Source organism: Gymnogyps californianus, chromosome 6, assembly GCF_018139145.2.
Source record: "Gymnogyps californianus isolate 813 chromosome 6, ASM1813914v2, whole genome shotgun sequence".
Classification (NCBI taxonomy): Eukaryota; Metazoa; Chordata; class Aves; order Accipitriformes; family Cathartidae; genus Gymnogyps; species Gymnogyps californianus.
The window spans coordinates 23197866-23217263 of NC_059476.1; the positions used below are offsets into that span (position 1 = coordinate 23197866).

At 46.2% G+C, this 19398-nt stretch overlaps 1 protein-coding gene across 1 annotated transcript in view; it reads left to right on the forward strand.

The window, feature by feature from the left end:
• TLL2 (tolloid like 2) overlaps window positions 1–19398 on the forward strand; it is a 99794-nt gene that overhangs the window by 36677 nt on the left and 43719 nt on the right. The window lies entirely within an intron of this gene.

The window sequence follows — 19398 nt, forward strand, 5'->3', positions numbered from 1 at the left end:
CAGTCTTGCATACAGACTACCCTTGAACTTATGTTATAATTAAAAGAGGTTAACAATTGTGCTGATTTTGTGTAAAGCCAATAAATGGGGTAACATATGCTTATCTTGCCCCCCTACACAGCTCTTCTGTATGTTCAGTCTTGTGCCAGACGAGAGTTGTTTCTTGACTCAGGAGCTCTGACTGGACTCCAGCTCTAACAGTCTCTGAAACACTCTGCAACTGGTTTGGGGGGTTTGGAGGGCTCCCTGCAGTATTGTTGCCTCTACTCCACTTCACGCTGCAAGAGAGAAATTGTTGGGAGTCTGAGCTCTGAGAGATAGCAGAGGGACTGGAGACAGAGCAGATCAGGACAAACTTTTTTTCCGTCTCTGCTGTTACACTCTTAGGTTAGCAAGTAGAGTGAGAGGTTGGGTAGAGACAGAAATCACTGAAATCATATGTTCACCTGACCCCTGTGTGTCTCAGCTCATCTTGTATCATTTGTAAGGACTGGTGGCTGGTTCTGTATCCTTGTGACTGCCTAGCTTTGGCTTCAGTGCATCTAAGCACTGTGTAGGTCCTGTTCTGGGGATCAGTGCTCCAGCTTCCTGTTGGGATGAGTGTGAAAGATGACACATCCAACACAGAGGCATGCTTTTGATGCCAATGTAACTGATGCAGATGCTGACATTTTGGGCAGAGGAGGGCTGTCCAGTTCTTCAGATTATGGATTGCTCCCTGGAAATGCAATTATCCTGCATTGTCATGTCACTTAGCCCATTCATATCATGTTTCGGGCTGTGACGCATTCTCAGGTGATAGGTGGTTAGGAGTAGGTTGCCTTCAGAGCAGAAGGTAAATCAGAAAATGAGGACTAAGTAAGTGGGACAGGCAGCGTTCATCTCTTCCACATCCCGTTGTCAGTTCCTGAAGTTAGATGAGGAGACTACTGGGGAAACAAAGCCAGACAGTGTTTGACTGTATTAGTTTGCTCTGGTGGCTTTTTTAGTCATCATATCTAGCACATTTCTTTCACTCGGCACTGGTGCCAGACCCACGCCATCTGGCAAATGAACTGAATTTTATAACCCACATCTGTATCATGTAATGCAGGCACTGGTCTCTTAACAACCATGGCTTATGTTGTGTGGTTGGACTAGTCTCTTCCTGGCACCTTTTAGTGACTGAGGCAAAGCTGGTGCATCACACGATGCTTTGCATTAGGCGAATGGTGATGTCACATCACTCACTTGGCCCTGTCCGCATCTCCAGCAGGCTTCATTCATCCCCCTGGCTTTCAGCCCCTGGAAGTGCAAGCTGACAAATGGGCAGCCCCTGTGACTGTCACGCTTTCTGCGGAGCATGCACAGAGGGATCTCTGTGTTCACCTGCCCTGTGAGGGGGCTCTCTGCAGGGGCAGGAAGGGTTGATTCTTCTCTTGTGGGGCTTGCTTGACACTCATGTGAACTGTAAGAGGGTGGTCTGCTTCACCGTGGTGGGGACTGGGACCCATTCTTCCCTGGGAGAAAGTCCTGCTCTCTGCTTTTTCATTTCCAGTGGGAAGAATGCAACCTCTGTACAGAAGCAGCCTAAGACCTTTTATGAATGGGGACCCCTTGAATTATAACATTTCAGAGTTTCCTAAAGCTGTTAATCGGATTAGTTGTATAGCGGAGGAAGTACTTAATACATATATACAGACACACAGGCTCTTCGTATCTGGGAGCTGCAGTTCTGAACACGCTATTAGGCCAGGCATTCTTCTTCCCCTGTGTTGTTTCCTTGTCCCCAGAAAATGATGTTAGGCTGGGAGGAGGGGTGAAAATTGTGCCATTTGACGCTGTTGGGCTGTTTATAGGCATACACCCTATTACCTTGTGTGGAGCATCTTCAGCTGTCAGGCTCTGGACGAAGAATGAGGTTCCTGTGTGCCTCCTTATGGGTGATGGGAGACATGGTTCTTCACTGGATCCAACTGAAGATGATCTGCTTTAGCAAAAGCTCTGCCTTTGCTGGTGAGCGCTGAGACTGTCACATGTTTCAAGCTTTCCCCTTGTTCACCTTCTTCCAGTCTTTGTCTAGAAAGATTGCTATGCCCTTCTCTAGGCCCTTGAGAGAGAGGCAGGGAATCTGATCTGAGGACCGTCTGGATTCTGCCACAGATCTCTGTGCTGAGCTTAATTTCACAGCACGAATGTGCTCCAGGCTTGTTTTCTGCGTTAATTTCCTGCTTGCAGAAATGCCATAGTCGCTATTCAGACCCTCAAAATTTGTGAGCCTGCTTGACAGTGGGATGCCTTGAAGTTCAGTGTTTCCAAACGCTTTGTCAGCAAATATGGGAGCTAGTGTTTTATTCCTGGTATCTGGGACTTAAAGCAATGGACCAAATAGCATTGTCTTCCAGGTAAAGTCACAGAGCAGGGTGATGGTTCCTTCCCTCTGAGGGATGTTGGCTCAGAGCTCTCTAGCAGTCCCCTTGAAGACTGCTCATGTGGGGTTTACAGTTAGGGGTAGCTGTCTCCTTGGTACCCACTTTGGTACCTTCCTTCAGAGCTCCAGCAATGATGTCCCTCTTCGGCTTTGTCTGGATATCTCTGTCCGGTATTCCTGGATTCTTTTGTGTGAGTGGTCACATAGGGAATTGGCATTACACAGGGAATTGCATCACTTGTGTTATGTACTTAATGCCTTTTGGAGTGCAGCATATGACCTGATAGTCCTTATTCATGTGAACAGTTTCCTTTGCTCCAAAGGAGCTTCCTTTCCAAGAACTTGTCAGGAAGAGCACAGGTTGAGCAACTGAAAACTGCAGAAGGCTTTGCAATAGCATCTTGTGGGCAAACATCCTTCTCTGGTGCATTTATAAAAGTGAGGTTTTTTTCAGATCCTGTTGAGGGAGAGGCAGGCATGGTGGCAGTCTACAGCTAAGTGTTGATCTCTGTTGACTCAGTTAAAACTCTGAGCTGTGAGTTAGTAGAGAGTATTTGCACGCAGTGCAGAGTAACTCTGAGTGAATGCCAGGAGACGTGCTATTCTAAGAGGGCTCAGGACTACCAACTAGTTTATTTCTTGTCTGGACCCTTTCAAGATTTCCCTGAAGGTTTATTCTGAAGTGCTTTCCTCCAAACCAATTTTAAATCATTCCAGTTATATGACTTCTGTGCTCCTTTCCACAGGCCTCTCAACCTCAGCTCTGCTTTACCTGAAGCTTAGTTTTACTCTCATCAGTGATCTGGTAAAAGAACCATTTAAAGTTGCACATTTGACCTTTCTTTGAGTTGAGATAAGATTTTTCTAATTTTCTAAACCAGGAAAAAAAAAGTTTGGTTTTTTTTCCCCCATTGGCTGTTCTCCTTTGAACCTAGGTCATAAGCTCAGAGAATTGCTTGTGATCTTTTTGTTTGCTGCTTTTTATATTATAAGAGATTCTGCAGACCAAATTATGCCCTCCACATCATCTATTCATCCTGCTATTACCATCTGTAATGCCATATAAAAATCTGCCAAACAGGAAATTTCCTTCTCCCCCTTAAAAATGTTTTGCAGCTAGAAGAGGGGACAAACAGTAAGGGATGTTGTTAAAATGAAAGTGTTACTTTGCATTTGAAATGTTTAAGTTAGCTACCTCCCTGTCTCTGTTTCTGTGGGGTCAAGTTTAGATGTTACGTTTAGTATGAAAATCAGTTGTTCTCATGCAGTGGTGTTGAAGTGGATACCCTTAGGATTTGGCCCCGTAGAGATACAGTAATGGTTCAAAACATAATGAACAGAATCCAGCACCTGGAGATCTGCCAGTGAGCGCTATCCTCAGCAAGCCCATGCTTCACCAACTCCTAATCACTTTGATGAAAGATTTTGCAGAGCTTATAGTTTTGAAAAGTTTCTCATAGATTTTTTTTTTCTAACTTTAGTGAAAATATTTGCTTTTACAATATAATTTTAGTTTAGAGGAAACTTGAGTCAAAGCTTTGAGGATTCCTCTGCTGCTGAGAACCCCCAGATGGCTTTGAAATGGGAAACAAGAAGATCCACAGGCAGGCTGTGAAACTGCACAGTGTCACCTCTCTTTTGGACCCAAATGAGTCCACTGGTGCAAGGTGATTGTCTCTGCTTTACTGCTTTATCTGCTGAAGCATTAGCCACAGAGGAAGATGACCTTTTCTTTTTTTGCCATGCCTATGGGAGGGATGTGCCTATTTAATCCTAACGGGTTTAATTTAAGTCTTTTCAGGAAACTTAGGGATTAAGAGGACTTTTCTGATATATTACCTCTTTTCCTGATTTTTCTATCACGGAGGCAGTTTCTAGTCCTGAAAGGCACCTCTGTGAGTGAGAAAGGCAAGTTTGTCTCTTCTGGGTTTGGCACCAGCAGATCAGAAGACACGGGAGTCTGGCTGCCCTCGCTGATGCCATGCTGTGCTGGACTTGCTGCTGAGGCACTGACTCTGCATCCCGCTGCCGCCAAGAATGCTTTTCAAGAACAGTCAAAACAGGTTTTCTTTGCCTCTGATCCTGAGAGGTTTTTAGGCTCATGGCTTGAAGGCCTTGATGAGGCTTTCACACTGCCACAAATGAGTGGCAGGAAGGATTTACAGAGCATCTTTGCTAGCTAGAGTGAGTAATACTTCAGATAACAGTGCAGCTGGGACAGGGATATGTTTGATCCCAGGATTTCTACTGAAATCAGAGGGGAGACAGAGGCTGCCGTGAATGGCTGGAGGCTCTGACAGCAAATCCATGCAAGTTATTCTCTGGCAAACAAGGCAGACAGGAGTTCTGCATTAAATCTTCTCTTAATAAGAGCAGGGAGTTGGTTTGTTGGCACACACTAGCTCCGCTGTTCTTGAGTGTGCTGTGAAAATGCAGGCAGCTACTCTGCTGCTTCACCAGATCTACGCAAGGCCCACATCTGCAGCAGGCTGCTTTGCTTTTCCTTGCTTTCAGATGCCCGTGGTCACCTTGTTTCACGGGAGTCTTCCTGTTTCAGGACTGGCTCATAGATTTTTTTTGTAGCACGACAACCCAGGAATCACAGATTTCAATGCAAAGTGCATAAACTGCTTTGGGGCATGGAGGCAAACCTTGAAGAGATCTGGAAGGGAGCAGAAGAATGTGCAGTCCTGTGTGAGTGCATGCCTGAAAGCCTGTATGGTGCAGAGGGGATGACTGCAGTGCTTTTCAAGTTGCATAGCAGCTTTTCATTCACCTGTGGTGGGCTGTCAGCCCCTGAAACACGTTTCACTGCTCTCTGGTTACATTCTTGAGGCAAGGCGTTGATTCCCACGTAAGCTGGGATTGCTTGCAGGACAGGTTGCCTGCTAAGAGTTGTGCTGTTTAGCCTCAGGGTGGAGAGTAAGACTTCTCCTCCAGTGGAATGCTTGAACTGCTGGAAGCAGTCACAAGCAGGGCTTCTGCTGCTTCACTTTCGGAGAGGTTGCTCAGTCTAGGGGCTGTGGCCGGTAGTAGTGCTGCACGTTACTTCCAAGTCCTCTTTCATGCAACTGATGTGTTTCCAGTGAAATTTAAGTTAGTGCAAAATGCACTTCTAGAAGAATGCAAAATCCAGGGATTTTAGACCACGACTGACTGAGATTCCAGGGAAGATCTGATTTATGGATTTGAAGGAGAGACTGTTAAATTCAGCTGACTTGGCACATGCATGCCAAGCTCAGAGCTGTTTTTCCCTTGTAACTCATGTTTGGTGCTCTGCTGTAGTGGCACTTGGTTCAGGGTAGAAGGGGTGGACTTCAGCACTGGTGGATTCAGGGCTGCCTGGGGCCCAACCTTTAGTTAATTTAGGCTTAGAGCAAATCTGTGGGTTGTGCTAACTTAATCTGAGCTATATTGGTCGTAACTGGCCAGGAGCAATGCAAATAACTATGTACGTGCTGTAACATAACCCACATCTGTGAACTCTCTACAGGGGTCTGCTCTTCCACTGGGAAATCTTTAGTGAAGGTTGCTTCCTCTTATGTGGGTAGAGGAACATCTTTGTTCCAAGAGACCTGTCTGAGGGCTCTGTCCATCTGTTTGCATACCTCCTTTCAGTTTTCCACAACACGTGACGTGCACTCTAGGGATATCTCTTTGCAGTCCACGCAGCCTCTTAACAGGAAGAGCCTCAGCCCGCTCTGCGGAAAGGTAGGTGCCAAATGCCTGACGCTTGGCCTGATGTTGAGGTTTGTTTAGCTGTGCCGAATGATTTTCCTATGACTAGCCCCAATGTTTACCTTTTTGAGTCCATTCAGTCAGGGGTTTCACCAGAGCAGACAACCACGAAATGAATTGCCCGTAGTTCTGTAGTTTGCTAAGGCAAGGCAGGAGCTCCCCTTTGGAAGAACTGGGTAAGTCCTCTAGGGCTCAGAGTGCTCTTGTTCACACTGCTTTTCTGAGTTACCCCCTTTCCCAATTCCACATTTCTGTGCAATAAGCCAGTGATCTTCTCTTTGCAGAAAAGCAGATACTGTGGGTTTTTTTCCTTCCAGCCCAGAGTATTGCAATCCTATTGCAACCTTCTCAGACCTGCATGATTTTCTCCAGCATAAAGATAATTGCCTAGAAAGCCCATGACCCTTGGCTGTTGCTGATGAATCTTCTAATTCCCCCTGTAGTTAAGGCTCTCCTGCTAGCAAATGCTAATCTTTAGGGTTGATATTTTCACTCCAAATGCTTTTCTTTTTTGATTCCTGAGTGCCAACTTGAAGTCCTTTTTGGAAAACATTGAGAGGGATTTTTCTCTCTAATTGCTATCTTAGGGATGCCCTTTTGCTAGTCACAGGAACAGACTCTTCCAGTCTGGCGCCTGGCAGGAGGAGAGGAGAGAAGATGGTCAAATCAAGGTGCCAAAACATGGGATGTGTATATGTGCAAAGAGGACAGATGTCCCTTGCAAGGTTGGAGAAGCAGCCCAGAGTCAGGACAGTGCGGCTGTCAGGAGCGGGGAAGTTGGCTTGTCAGGCATGTCTGCCTGTTCTCATCCTGCCACTGCTACTGGGTTGATCTGTCAGTCGGAGAGTGCCTGTGGGGTGATCACACAGGCTTCGGGTCTAGAGCCCTGGGGATATGCTGCATGGCACGTGTGCTGGCCCATCCAGTGAGCTGCAGCTCAGTTCACAGGCACAGATTCTGTTCTGGAGGGCTTTGCATCTTACACTTCCAAAAGCACAGCACAGGCCAGCTTTGTGCTTTCGGCTGGGCTGTTTTGCCCTTTCCACATTGCTTGCTTCCAGTAAGGAAGAATTCCCTTAGCTGTTCAATGTGGGGGCACAAGAGAGATGCAGAGCAGCAGCTCGTTTCTTTGTTCCTGCCCTTGTGTGAGGGATTCTTCTGATTACCTCACTCTGCAAGCTCCTGTGTGTTGCATATTCAGCTCTCCTGCTTTAGAGATTCCCACTCATCCTTGGGTTGCCCGTAGCCCCTTCCCCCTTGCCCGGAGGGCTGTATTCTCCTCCCTCAGGAGGCAGTTTCACCTTGCCCCCTGCCTGGAGAGAGTTCGGTGTGTTCGGCCCTTTTTCTCTTCCTATATTCTCTGAACGGAGTTCATTCTTTTCCTTACTTGCCTCCTCAGACCTCTTCCTTAGGTCATACCCATGGAGAGCTGTCTCACATGCTGACAAATGCTGTCTTACTGTTATCCCTGCTTCCCAATGTGGTTTTTGTTCCTACTTTTGCTGTGTTTTGTACAGTCCCTGTGTGACCTTGAAGTAAGATGCGGGAGAGAGAGTGGTCCTTGAGTGCTAGATAACGTTTGAGTCAACATCAGATGTTAATGGAGGGCTGTCCACTGCCTCCCTAGACAATGAGGTGCTGCTTGTGATGTTCCTGAGTAGCAACAAGAGGTGCTAGAGTCTTTACTCCACCTGTCCCACCAAAAGGTATGCAGGCTCCGATTTTCTTTGGACTAAGGTCTTTCCAGTATGATGTGTTGCTTCAATACCACTTGGGACCAGCGAGGCTTGCAGTGGTCCTTCACACAGTGGGCTGTGGTGTTCCAAACTTGGCTTGTGACAAGCGGAGAAATGCTTCACTCACCGCAAGAGAAATAAAGTCTGTCTCCTCTTTCCCCTTTGCTTGTGATAAAGGTCCTGCAGGGCAGGGTAAAGAGAGTCGCAAGCAATAGGTGAAGACACCATCTGGCCCTTGCCGGACTACAACCTGAATGACACAGCCCTACTATTTGCTCTGCGTTCCCCATGGAGTAAGATGTATTTTTTCCTCTTGTCTAGGTTCCCGATGGCAGCTGGTCACATGCACCACAAAGTTTGTTTTGTAAATGCACTGTTCCCTGAAATCAAGTTTTCTGGATGGTGGCCTCCCGCCTGTCAAAATAGGTGGTTTTCGTTCTGCTGTGCAGCCAACATTCAGCCTTACATAGTTTTTCTTTTAGTGATTTTATGAGCTCTGCAATATTGCTCAAATTAATCTGCACAAGCAATAAAGCTTTCTCCATTGTAATGAAAATCCCCAGCTATTTCAAACTCTGCCACTTATTCATTCTTAGTGGAAACTTTGATTCTGTTTATCCTGTGAGTCCAATTCATATGCTTCTTTCAGAAATCAGCCAGGAAGGCAGTAACTCAGTATCACCCTTGTCAAATGCTGCACATCAGAAATTAATCAGCTTGGATTTTGTTAATGAGCAATTAACTTTCTTTAAGCACCCAAAGACATCTGCAGAAACTATATATGTTGATGCCATGGTTGAAGCTGCTTCCAAACAGCCTGTTTCTATAACTTCTTCCTATTCAACATGGTGCCACCATCAGCGTTGGGCATAGCTGCAGCAGTGTCGCTGCACAGATGATGCTGAATCCCTGCTGCTCCCTGCTTGACTTTGCCTGGCTTTGGCTCCCAGCCCCACCGCTTTCCCCATCTCCTAAGTTCTCTTTTGGGCACATCTCAAGCACCTGGAAGTCGGTGCTAGATGGCATTATTAATCCTATAAGGAGCTGGGGTAGTCACCATGTAGAGCATTTATAACACCTGATTTCTGTTTGCAACTGTCTTGCTCTCGATTGCGCTTAATTAAATTTTCTTTTGCTCTTGTCTACAGCTGGTGTAACACACTGGGAGGCTGTTCCTTTTACTGATGCCAGAAGAGTCTGAATAGTCTTTTGTGTTTAAGTGGACGTTATTAAATAGCTTTATATTAATTAACTGTGATGCAGGGAACACATGGGCAAATGTACTTGAGGAGATCAGTTTATCCATATGGAAATTACATTGGAAGTTAAATCCATTACCCTAATTGTAAAATTTGACAGTGCTTAGCCAATAACAGCAGAATTGCCTAAATCATGCATTTGTTTCAGAGCTGGGCAAATGCCTAATTTCCTTGAATACGTGCTCAAATGAAAAATTGAATTTGCCTCAACTGTCTAGGCTGCCTTGTCATTTCCGAGAGTTTTTTAGCAAATTAATTTGGAGGCAGAAATGGTCAGTGAAAGAGTAGGGTCTAACAAGCTCTGAGAGCAGTCATTGCAGGATAGGCAGTCACTCTGCAAGGCTGGCTTGGATGCCTTGACCCTCAGGCTCCCTCCTTTCAAGCAGGGATGTTGCTGTGCCCACAAAATAGAAGTTGCTTACCCCGTTCAGCGAAATACCTGGCAGGTCCAAGAAACAATCGGTAGCCAAAATGGCTTGATGGATAATAGCAAACAACAAATAAATTAGAAGTTGTAAACTGCTCATGGTTGATTGTGAACAGAAAGGGGTTACACTTGTGGAATAAATGTGTTCACTTTGAGCTGCTTGTTCAGGCCTAATTTGGAAAGAAGGCTGCCGCTTGTAGCTGCAGTGGACAAAAAAACCTTCGCTGCAGCTCCCCTTTTCAAATGGCAAGGACAAAGTATTTATTCAGCTGTCAAGTGGGGAAAGAAAGCAAATTAGTTTTAGGCTGAAACGCTGGACTGTGTGTGCTGCTGTAGTTCTGAGGCCAGATGGTGACTTGGACAGCCCTGGGGAATGGGTAACAAGTTTCTCCGGGGCAAAGATCAGAGGCAAAAGGAAACATTCAGATTATCTTGCTGTTCCACCTCTTCGAGCGGAGAAGATAGTGTGGGATGCATAAGGCTGTGTTAGGGAGGGGATTAGCCACTCTTTTTTTTGCAGTTGATGGTGTTGCTGAATCCTGGAGTCAGTTTGTGGCAGAGAGTGGGTTTGAGACCTGACTCCCCCACCGAACTGCAGCTGTCCCTGGGACAGACGGGGCAGCTTCTCTGCCAGCAGCTCTCAGTGGGCAGCTCGCTGCAGTGAGGAAGGCTCCTCTGCCACTTACCCCCTCAGCTCCCCCGCAGCTTCTTTAATGACTGCAAATGATTTGGGCATCTGTTTCACCAAGGAGCCAGGACCTTGGGGCTGGAGATGGCCTAAGGCTACCCAGCAGTGGCCACGTTTGGCTTGTGCTCCCAAAGCTTTTCAAGCCCCACTTGTCCTTCTGCCTCAGTGCTGGCTCATGCCTCAGTTTCCCTGCTGTTGGCAGTCATTTTGGGGTGTACTTTAAATGAGCTGTGTTGAAGCTGGTAGGTAACCAAGTAGACGGAGTGTCTCGGCTGTATCTACTTAGGGTGCTCAACTGTCTGTTAAACATGGTGCAGGCTCCTGAGGGATAAGAAGGCACCAAAAACTCTCCAAGAAGCTCCAGGATTGGGAGTGTCTGAACATCCAGGCAGAAAGCAAGCTGGAAGAAAGGTCTCTCTGCTGGCACCACACACTCTCCATGGAAGGAGTTTTAATTGCATTCAAACATAATTTAGCTTCCAGTGTAGCGTTTTCATTTTGAGTTAATTTTTATCCAGTATAAACAAGGTAGGGGGAAAACAAAAGGATTAGGAAGGCTGAGTGGGAGGAGCGGTCTTGCCGGGCTGTGGAGAGCCCCAGGCTCTGACTGGGAGCCCACAGCTGGAACGGGGCAGGGGGATGCTGCAAGGCAGCGCAGGGAGCTGTGCATGGCAGTGCCCAAAGGGGCTCAGAGTAGACTGAAGCTGAAGCAATTAGACTGTGCAGGTCAGAGGGGAAGGGATGTTAGCAGAGGGGGGCCAGGAGGGTTTGTACTGCCTGCTGGAACAGTAATGGGTGAACCCAAGTCAGCTCTTACAGTTTCCTTATCACCTGCAAGTTCACTTCTGTTTTTCTTTCTTTTCAAAGGAGAGACAGGGAAGGAGGATTATTGTGAATCGAGAGGAATGTGGTGGAGAGGCAGATACCTGTTAGAAATAGGTCTTGATCCATCAGTTTGACAAGAAATTAAGTCCAACGGGGTGGGGGGGTAGTTGGTGCTACACATTATTGCTTTGAAGTGCTGGGAGGGGAGAAGTTGCACTGTGTGGGGGGACCTGGCCATACAGCAGAGACCAAAGCACTTGTGTACTCACTTTAGCTTTTAATTTTCACTTGCCTCAGTAAAAGCACTGTAAGCCAGGGACTTGCAGGACTCTTTCTTACTGGAAGAAATCAGTGACATGACACAAGTTGTAGGTAACTTTTTTCTTTCTTTTCCCTCTCATCTGTCTGTCTTTTTACCCCAGGGAACAGAGGTGGTTTTTACAGCCTGCAGGAAAAGGCCCCTTCCAGTCTTCTCAGTCCTTCCTTGTCTCCAGAGAGCATTGCTCCCCTTAAGCATTGACTCTCAGTTGAAAGGTTGGTGGAGAGATTGGGTCAGGCTGTCCTGTTTCTTGCAATGCCTTCTTTAAAAAGAAGATGCATGACAGTATAGAAGTGATGCTGCCACTTGAACAGCAGGGAGTGCCCAGGGAAAACACAGTGTTGGGGAACGGTGCTGCCTACACTTCTGCTCTGCCTGCCATGCCACTCCAAACATGGATGGCCAGCAGAAGGGCTTGGTGCATTGAGTGCTTTGCAGCTCATGTTTGTGGCAGCCCTGCGTTTCCTTAGCTGTGTTCACCTTCCTCTTCTCGTGAACTTCCCTGGGAGGCCAGTGTCCTCACCCTGCACAAGCATTCGCAGAGCTGATGTGGAGATGACACATCTGCTTGTCAAGCCTCTGGACCCTGGGACTCTCCTGAGTTACTGCAGCTAGTCAGCTTACTCTGAATATGAAAAACAGATTCCTGCAGGGAATTTGGGGTTCGGAATTCTTCTCTTTAATTTATTTTTCTTTAAGTAAATTGAGGGAACTCCAGCTATTCCACTGACAGGAAATGCTGAAGGATCTATCTCAAATCATTTGCTCAGATCTCCAGGGCCTGGGGGTTTATGAAAGGTTTTTGCTATAGACTGTCCACCAGCTCTGGGAAACATCTGTTCCACATTCTGAATGCGTTTTCCCAGCAGAGCTTGTTTTAATAAAATGATCACTTTCTCTGTGGCTAGAAAATCCAGTGCAATAAAGTGTTTTTTCTATGCTAAAAAGTTCTTGACCACTGGTTAATGAGGAAGTTAAAAAGCAGCATGTAACATCAAGTTTGACTTATCCTGTTCTTCCAGAAGCTTCTCTGATGGTCATAATATGACAGAGTTCACCAGAACTGAAGCTCTGAACAGTGACAAGTGTTTCATGTTACCTGCACTTCTTGGTTTTGTTGAGGCTTCATTGTAGCCTCTGTTTGAAATCCAGTCTCTAAGCTGTGGCATGTGACTAGCATATATATTGAATGAGACTATGAAAGTGAGGTGGTTTAAGGCGTAGGCAGGGGAGGTGAAATTGTTAATCATTTTTAAAATGTATTTTATGATGCTTTTTTTCCTTGGTCGTGACCCAGCTCTGAAATGGCCTTTCCTCCACAGTAAGACGTATTAGAAAAAGTCTTGCTGCGGTTTGATCCACCTGAGACCAGATAATTATGTGTACAGTCAAGTTATTCTCTGCTAAATCAGAAAAATAGGAGAACCTGGCAAAGTCCTCAGCACTCACTGGGGACTCCTTTGTCCTCAACAGAGGTGATGAACATAGTCGTGGTAGCTGCCTTCCAAGTTCAGCTATGGAGCCCTTCCCCTGTGTGGGCAGCAACCAGGGAAGGAAGAGGAGAGCCACTCAATGTGGAGAGAGTCTTCATTGGTCTGGAAAGGAAAAATTATCCTGGCTTGAAACTGCTCTGAAAGTGGGAGGTTTTGATTTTAATGGGAACTTTTCCACTTTGGAAAAAAGGGAGATGTTGCAAGCTTCATCCCATCCAACTTCCCATGTGGGAACATTTTGTGTTCTCAAACTGCAACTTTTCAGACACCTACAATTCCTATTGACAGTAGTTGGGTTTTAGACTAAAATTCTAGATAGGCGTTGTCTGAAAATGAAGCTTGATGTATCTCAGGATAGACTGATGTTTCTCCTTTGCTTTCAGTTGGGTAACTCATCTTGCCCCAGAGTAGTGTTTTCAGATAAAAGCTAGAAGACAGGTGGTGTTAAAATGTTTTAGAAGTCAGCTGCCTCTCAAGCGGCTTTGAGGTCTTAGAGGGACTCAATAGGAGGGTGATGGGTACATCTAGGCCCACTACGTGTGTCCCAATTCACCAGCGGGCTGCTTAGCTGCTTTGCCTGGCTTTCCTCTCCTTTTTCAGACAAGAAGCCCCTCATGGTTTGTAATCAAGTGGAAGCAAGCACAGAAGCTTTATTTAATAAGGAGTCTGATTGCCCCCTCTTTGGTGGTTCAGACTACCTGGGCTTAAAAGAACAAAAGCAGAACATGCACAGCAATAAATACCTTCAACCCTAAGTTGCATCTTGTCAAAGACAAATTTTCAGGTCCAATATATTACTACTTCTCCTAGTCCCACACTCTCTTGTGGGAAATATAGGTACTGAATGGAGTCTGCTTCCTGCTCTTTCCTCAGATTACACATCTTTTATCCTGTGCTAGTGGTACAAGGGAACCACAAACAGTACAGTTTTGATGGCATGCTTTGTGCGCGCTCTCTCTCTCTTAATGTGCTGTCTTTTATTTTGGTTCCAGCTGAACAACTTGGACTTCTTTTAACAAAATTGGATTGTCATTTTCCTCTTTTGGAAGAGTGGGAGAAACTGCTTTCTTCCCAACAATGCTGCAGCCTGCTGCTTTCTACTTTGCTGGACCCTTACCTACCATCTCAGGCTGCTTCTCTAGTTCCTGCAAACAATTTAGGCACCTGTTCTTCAGCCAGGGTTGCAAACGTGGTGGATTTATCTCAGATTTATGGTGCATTTAAGCTACTGGACATTTCTTTCAGTCAGCCAAGCTCCCTTGGCAGTGCTGGTCTGTGGGAAACAGAAAAACGAGTTGTTGTGCAAGTGTGCTGTAGGTAGAAGATGAAATATTCCCAGCCTGGGCAGAGAATCTCTTGTGTGTTCTCTGCCAGGTCATGCACAGAAACTAAGTTATCTAGTTAGGGAGTCCAGCAGTGTCCTGCTGGGGTTGTAGCTGTTAAGCAGGACAAATTGTTAGAAAGGGTTGAATCACAAAAATGTGGGAGTTAAAAGAGCTTAGGAGATCTAGTACAGTTCCTTGCATGGAGGCATGACCTAACAAATTCTGTATCATCCCTGGTTGTGGGAGAAGCAGACAAAGCTTAAACAGTCAGGCTGGAGAAAGGTGATGGCTGGTCTGGTACAGCAGCAGGTGGGAAGTACTGAGGATGAAAGTGATCTTGGAGGGCTTGTTAACTGCTGGATATACATTAAAAACCAGAAAAGTTAATCCTGTTTTGCTCATCTCATTACAGGATACTGTAAGCGGTAGACCAAGCCTGCCTTTTTATTACTGTATTGGCTTTCCACTGAGCATTGTGTCAAACTGAAAATCTCCATTCTCCTCTTCAGTGTTTCTAATGATAATAGGCTTCAATACATATGCGGGCATTTCATGCTCTGGAGCAGTAACTCTGGAATCCGCTCTGCTTTCAGATGTGAAAGAATAGTCCAACAGAGAGGTACAATTTCAGGAACGTGTTGAGGGGGCAACAGGACCTGCACATTGCCTGCAACCTTATGTGCAGCTGCTTCCAGATGCAAGGTGCATTTCTTGGCTTCCTTATTTATTGATTATGGCACGTCAGTTACTTATCTTTGTTTTGCTAGGATCCTACATTAGCCTTCTCTCAGGAAGAGTCAGAAGAGAGGACTGTCTGTCAAGTCACTTTAATCTTTGGGATATGTTTAGGTATCATAAGGATAGGAAACGTCCAAAAGCTCAAGTGAATCGGAACAAGATCTTCCAAAATTCTCATGTATGATTCAAAAACACTCTTGTGGGGGAGAAGGGTATGGCTGCTCCCTGTCTGTACTAGTGAGATTAGTAGTGTTTGAAAATATCCGGTATATCTGCACACCCATATCTGGCCATTGTGTAGTGCTCTCCCTTTTCATCGGCTACAATGAGACAAAATATGCAAAGATGTTGTAGATTTCATTAGTCACACTAGTTTATTCAAACATCTCCTTTGCATAAGAAACCAAGGCTTGCACTGATCTCTGGGAAAGAATGTGCTCACAGCTTGGAAAAGTAGTCTGCGCAAATGACACTGCAGCACAGCAGAGGTCAGCAGCTCGGGTGCAGGAGAGGGGGCCCGGCTGTAGGGTTTGGTGCCATCATTTGCAATTCAATCCCATACAGCTCCCTCTTAGGGGAACAATTCACTAAATACAGAGTTGTTCTTTTTTCCTAATTCACCATATAATTCACCTCCCAAGTTCAATTAAGAAGCAATCTGTTTGTGACTGGAAGCAAGCTGCATTTATTTAGAAATACAAAATTATCCTTTGCTTCAGCAAAGACCACATGCCTTAATAATTCTGGTGATGAATGGCTGGTTGGGGTTTCCTTTAAATGAAATGGGATATTGTGTGAAGAATAGCATACTTTGGGGGGGGCGAGAAGTCCTGGGGATGTAAAATTCAACTGAGAAGAGGAACTTTTGTTGAGCTTGGACTTAAGGAAGTGACAAGGACTGGGTATGAAAGAAAACAAAGGGAAATCTTAGGATGGGACATTGAGGCTGGAAAAGAGTGATAGAGTTCAGAGCAATCCATCTTGTTGAATCAGGCTTGTTCCTGTTCACACATCTAGTGGCTTTTGTCCAGTCAAGCTCTGTTAAACTATGGCACTTCCTTTGGGAGACAATCCCCTGATTTAGTGTGTCTCTTGGACCAGGAAGCTTTAACCTATAGTCAGCTGAGAGTCTGGGTATTTTATTTTCCTCTAGTTCATTTTGTTGCTGTCTTTCATCATCCCTTTCCTGATATTCTAATTAGTTATAGTAGTATAATGTCAGAGAGGTAGAATTTGATACCATCCTCTCAGCCCTCCTCCAAGGTGTCAGAGATGTACCTTTTCCCCTGTCCTTGCCCCCTTGGAGGGGCTGGAGAAGGATTTGCAAGAAGCCAGCTCCAGAGCAAAAAGAAGAGTTTTCCAGCTGGCAAAGCAAGACTGGTTCAGGGGCTGGAGGACATCCAGCTGTCTTGAAAGTGGGACATCCCTCTTGGAAGTGTCCACATGGCATCCAGCAGTGCTGTATGACTAGCAATATCTCCCTTTCTGCATATGGTGGTTGACCATGCTCTTCGTGCTTTACCTTGCCACCAAGACTGTCGAAACTTGCTGTTGCTAATACCTCTGCAGGGATCAGCTCATTCAGCCTCCCTTCTGCTCACAGGGGACCCACGATACCAAGATGGGGAAGGAGGGAGGGGGACAACAGTGGTGGTATCAGCACCACCTTCTTACAGCTGTGAATGTAGTCCATGCCAGTTTTATTTATCTGTTATACATCTTGCTGTCTCATGTGTTGTGCTCTCTCACCCTAGGCACCATTTTTGAGTTCTCCTTCCTACTACAGTCACCATGGAGAGCTTTCCTGCCAAAGGGATGCTGGTGTGTTTTCCATGTTGGGTCTGTGACTGTTCAGTGGCTTGATGGCCAGGTTTCTATACTCTCTATAGTTGCTCTCTGGCTTCTGTGGTGTTCCCAAGTTGGACCTTGCAAAATGGAAGGCCCAGGAAACCTGTAAGACAGACAGCTATAGAAAGAAGGGCCTGGTTCTTCTCTTCTCCCTCCCCAATTTTTCAACCATTTTTCTGTGCCTTTCACTGCATTTTTCTTCTACTGTCCCTGTCCTGAAGGGCCTCTTGCTGCTCGATGATCTCTTAGTGCTTCATCCCTCCCCACGTTCAGCAGCTGCTGGTACTACATAGAATTCAGATCTCAAGACTGTATGATTGTTGGTCAACATGCTTTTAAGAGACGGTGAAAATTTGAAAGCTAACCCAGGAACTTCAAATGGTTCCTGGAAGATTGTATTTGGCATAGCTCAGGTAACCAGTGTAGTGAGAGGCTGGAGCAGGTATGCTGAAACAGTGTGAAATGTCCCAAGCCCCTTCCTTGTAGAATTCTGGTTTAAACTGTGAAGATTTGCACCTATGGGAATGTCCAGATGCTGATTTTTAGAAATTCATGTGTATTTTTTTGCACTCGGGCAAGAGACGTCTAAACAAGCCTTAAGAGCCTTTCAAGTACACGGTTTGGTGCACCTCAGGTTGGAGATTCCATCCTTTCCCCCCACCCCCTTGGTGGAACAATCAGTAGATCCCTGGGTAGGGTGCAAAATCATTAAGCACTCTGAACTTTTTATTCATTTAGACATTTTTAAGAAACTGAAAAATACCACAGAAAACCAACATTGTGAATATACCTCTGCTTCTTTACCCTTTTTGAAATTTTTAGCCTCTCTGAGGTTTGTTTGGGTTATTTTTGCTTTGCTAACTAGTATTGGGAGAGTGAGTTAGTTTAGAAACGTGCATTTTAGAAAAAGTTGAAGATGATGGTGTGTGGTGGGTTAACCCTGGCTGGACACCAGGTCCCCACCAAAGCCGCTCTATCAGTCCCCCTCCTCAACTGGACAGGGGAGAGAAAATGTAATGAAAGACTCATGGGTCGAAATAAGGACAGGGAAATCACTCAGCAATTACCATCACAGGCAAAACAGACTCGACTTAGGGAAAAAAATTAATTTATTACCAGTCAAATCAGAGTAGGATAATGAGAAATAAAACCAAATCTTAAAAACACCTTTCCCCCACCCCTCCCTTCTTCCTGCATTTAACTTTACTCCTGATTTTCTCTACCTCCCACCCCCCGTGGCACATGGGGATGGGGAATGGGGGTTGCGGTCAGTTCATCACATGTTATTTCTGCTGCTCCTTCCTCCTCAGGGGGAGGACTCCTCACGCTCTTCCCCTGCTCCAGCGTGGGGTCCCTCCCACGGGAGACAGTCTTCCATGAACTTCTCCAACGTGAGTCTTTCCCACGGGCTGCAGTTCTTCACAAACCGCTCCAGCGTGGGTCCCTTCCACGGGGTGCAGTCCTTCAGGAACAGACTGCTCCAGCGTGGGTCCCCCGTGGGGTCACAAGTCCTGCCAGCAAACCTGCTCCAGCATGGGCTCCTCTCTCCACGGGTCCACAGGTCCTGCCAGGAGCCTGCTCCAGCACGGGCTTCCCACAGGGTCACAGCGTCCTTTGGGCATCCACCTGCTCCAGCATGGGGTCCTCCACGGGCTGCAGGTGGATATCTGCTCCACCATGGATCTCCATGGGCTGCAGGGGGACAGCCTGCCTCACCATGGTCTTCACCACGGGCTGCAGGGGAATCTCTGCTCCGGTGCATGGAGTGCCTCCTCCCCCTCCTTCTTCTCTGACCTTGGTGTCTGCAGAGTTGTTCCTCTCACATCTTCTCACTCCTCTCTCCGGCTGCAATTGCTGCTGCGCAGTAACTTTTTCCCTCTTCTCAAATATGTTATCCCAGAGGTGCTGCCACCATCGCTGATGGGCTCGGCCTTGGCCAGCAGCAGGTCCCTCTTGGAGCCGGCTGGCATTGGCTCTATCGGACACAGGGGAAGCTTCTAGCAGCTTCTCACAGAAGCCACCCCTGTAGCCCCCCCGCTACCAAAACCTTGCCATGCAAACCCAATACATGGTGGTAGGAAGAAAGATTAGAAAATATTTTGTGAACAGAAAAATATAGTTACAAAATCAAGAAAGAAGATGTGTAATTCAGAGTCTTTCCAGTGCTCTGAAAACTGCTTTGATTAAAGCGGTTATCCATGAGCTACCTGTGAGCATTCAGAACTTCGCTGTGTCTGGCACCTTGCTAGTCCAGTAGCCAAGGATGAATATGAAGTGGAACTCAGTCCTCCTCCTGTGTTGTGATTCGCTCTTACCTGCTGCTCATTGGGAGGGTTTTCTGTCGACCTTAAGACTGTAGGTACCAGGGTGGAGATAACGGTGCTTATAGAAATCAGACTTTACTGGTGACATTGTGTAACGGAGGGAGATTTCAGTTTGCTTCCTGCAGTACAGGTGGGTTTGCAAAGTAGGTATTTTCCTTTATGGTGAGCAGAACTATTCTGAAGTCTTCTGAAGCAGAAGTGTGAACAGCCGTTGTTTGTTTTAAATCAGTTTCTGGCACTGGGTGACATTTTAAATCTTTTTCTGTGG